General features: G+C 38.1%; 1 protein-coding gene across 1 annotated transcript in view; it reads right to left on the bottom strand.

Moving 5' to 3' along the window:
- The window catches only part of LOC127423856 (tissue-type plasminogen activator-like), a 22771-nt gene extending 19683 nt beyond the window's left edge, over positions 1–3088 (bottom strand). The window contains exon 1 of the mRNA XM_051668512.1: positions 2984–3088. The gene's annotated coding sequence lies outside the window, so the exon portion shown is untranslated. The remainder of the gene's footprint in view (positions 1–2983) is intronic.
- Between the last annotated feature and the right edge of the window lie 388 nt (positions 3089–3476).

Raw genomic sequence — 3476 nt, 5'->3', positions numbered from 1 at the left:
TCTGTCTATCTATCTATCTATCTATCTGTCTGTCTATATCTGTCTGTCTGTCTGTCTGTCTATCTATCTGTCTGTCTGTCTGTCTGTCTGTCTGTCTGTCTGTCCAGCTAGCTTGCCTACCATTTTATAAGCATTGCGCCCTGTGCTTGTTGTAGTAGATGATAGAAGAGGACGCTTTTTTAATGTGACTGCAGACTATACATTTATATAATTAAATCGCAGCATTATGTGCTTTAATAATCACACTGGCCCTGCGTTCCAAACAGGATAAACCGCCTCCGAAAGGGCAATTCGAAGGGGGAACAATCATAGCGGCCATGCTGAAGGGTTGTTCCAAACCGAAGGACTCATAAATAGCTGCTTCGAAGGGCACTTCAAAAGAGGCGCCTCCGTAGGGTTCAACCGATGGACACTTCGCTGCCAAGGGAACCAGAACCGGTTCATTATTTTAATGAACTTTTTAAAAACATTTAAATCCCTGGCTTTCTGTTTTAAACTGGCTTTGCTTCTGGTATTTTCCTGTAAATTCGCTCGATCTGTTATTCTAATAAAGAAGTTGAAATAAAATATATATACACAGTGGCATTTTATTTATTTAGTAATTGAACATGTACTGTACATTTGTATACTGGTTAGTTTTTTTGGTTAATATTTTTTTAAACATGAAGCTTACATTTCTTCATAAAGTCTAAAAGTTTTAAAGCATTTGTTTCAGTTTGCATTCTGAAATTGCATGTTGCTTGTGTCAATTTTCTGTGTAGGTCATGTGTTAGTATGTGGCTTTGTTTGGGATCCTCATTGCCACGTGCCTTTCTGTCTGGAGTGATACCTCGCCCTCTCCTTTGCCTTGTTCTTCCTCGTTAGTCTGCTTATTTAAAATCGTGTTCAGTCTTGTGTGGGATCGTCAGTCTATGCCCTGTTTTGCTTGGTTGGTTTTTAGTTTGTTTGTTTCTTTGAGTTCTCTGCTCTTGTTTATCTCCCTTGTGCGAGTTTTTGTTTGTATTTTGTTTGGTTTGTAATAAAACATGGTGAAACTGCCTCCTGCGTTTGGGTCCTAACCCTTTATAAAAAGGTCTGCAAAAAGTCTGCTGTGATCAATTAGCACAATATATACATTTAATATGCATATACTGTACATACATTTGTAGTTGTAGTGTTTGTGTGTGTGTGTGTGTGTGTGTGTGTGTGTGTGTGCATTTGTATGAAATGTGTATGTGTGTGAAATCCGCCCCAAAGACAGAACAGAGCAGCATTGTCCAACAGAGAAAAAGACAAGTGGGAGGGATGAATACAGGAATAGATTACTTCAAACGTGATGAGTGAGCTGAATAGCTTGTAAAGGAGTGCAGCTGAGTCATCATCGCACGTGCACAGAGACAGAGAGAGAGAGAGGGGCAAAGCAGAGATAGACATATCTGTATATGTACATACATGCAGTATATCTGCTCTGTATGTGCATCTGTACATCTGCACGGGTTTGATAAAGAGATCAATCAGCACAGGAAAAATTTTCTTTAATTTTAAAACTTATGAGCAAAATGTCAGCGTCAGCTAAATCAGACCTGGTGAGCAGCCATCTAGGAATTTGACTTAAACACACACACTCACTGTAAAGCACAGACAAAGCCAACGCATTACAGCATGATCTAAATGTGCTGAGCACGAACAGTCATTGAAGAAGAAATAGGTCATTTGGCTGTAAACACATATTAACAAGAACACAACAGAGAGACCACAATTTGGAGTGTATTACATCTTAAATGTGGCTTATTTGTGTTTCTCTTACACTTTAGGTGTTTCCAATAGTTTATATGCATTTTAATCTTAGTTTCGTCATATTTTCTAAACTAGGACAAGTCTTAAACTGTGTCTGACCCCCGGGTATCTCTCATTTGATCTCTGTGAATGACATTTCTAGACACATCGCACAGTGCAGTATCAAGGGCGCAGATTTACTTGTTTCCATTAATCATGGAATAAATATTGTGTGTGTGTGGGGGGGGGGGGGGGGGGTTGTTCTTACTTGTTTTTATTATTGGGGAATCTACGCCCCTGTGCAGTATGCTCGTGGTACAGGCATGCCGTTCAATTATTATTCTGCAGATACCAGCATCTTAACACAGAGGAATTCCTCTACATCTACGTCACACCAGCTTTAAGTATTTACAGCTTGAATTTATAATCGAACTCTTACTGTAAGTGCTGGTAACTGCTGAATAATAAAGTTTCACCTACATTTGAATGTTATACTATTTAAACACATATAACAATAACTGAACTGACATAAACTGTGCAACATTTTCTTTCTCACTCCTACAATCTCATTGTTTTTATCACTATATACTATTAAATGTTTTATACTAGGAAGGACATTACTGTATAATATTATAGCTATATATAATATTAAATTATATTGCTACACTATACTATAATATTTTTCTATGCTATATTGCTGTACATGTAGTAATATAGTCTACTATATACAACTGTAGCTATATACACTTATAATTCTTTAATAGCAGTTTTAGTGGGCCTTTTTAATTACTATAGATTGCAATATCATTTTATAGATATAAATAATATTGTAATTTACTGCTTTACTGTATGTACTTATGCAGTATATATATACATATATAAAACTTAAATATTTATATATATATATATATATATATATATATATATATATATATATATATATACTATGGACCATTATAAAACTATTGCACATATAATTCAATTTAGCAGCATTAGTAGTGCTTTAGTGCAGTCTTAAAAACTTTGTAAGCTGCCTTAGCCAGCCTAGTTGGACATTGGAGTTGACTCGAAATGGGCACATGATGCCCAGAACTACTGTCTATGTAGGCAGCTCACTAGGTTTTGGAATACAGCCCTTGGTCTGGACTCAAACAAATAAGATATCAACACATCTCAAGATTTCAAACACCTTACATCAAAAATAAACACTGCTGTGTGCAAGTCTTACCTCCCAAATCAAGTGCGCTTCACTCTGGTTCCTGTGCAAAGTGCTCCTCCGAGTTTCTGTGTGTCATGAATCCAAGGATATTTATTGCCAAATCCCAGACTCTTCCGCACAGGAGTGGGATGGGACGGAACCCATTCATGATGGTGATTTAGGGTGGGGAGAGGAATTCCCACACACACACACACATACACACACTCACACACAGACAGACACACACACACACAAACACACACAGACACACACACTCACACACACACACACAGACACACACACACACACACAGACACACACACTCACACACACACAGATACACACACTCACACACAGACACACACACACACAGACACACACACACTCACTCACACAAACACACACAGATACACAGATACACACAGACAACACACACACACACACACACACTCACGCACCTACACACTCACTCACACACACACTCACACGTGCACACACTCACTCACACAGACGCACACACACT

Source organism: Myxocyprinus asiaticus, chromosome 33 (genome assembly GCF_019703515.2).
Source record: "Myxocyprinus asiaticus isolate MX2 ecotype Aquarium Trade chromosome 33, UBuf_Myxa_2, whole genome shotgun sequence".
Taxonomy (NCBI): domain Eukaryota; kingdom Metazoa; phylum Chordata; class Actinopteri; order Cypriniformes; family Catostomidae; genus Myxocyprinus; species Myxocyprinus asiaticus.
Note: the sequence above shows the minus strand (reverse complement) of the source record. Positions and strands in the feature narration are given on the sequence as shown.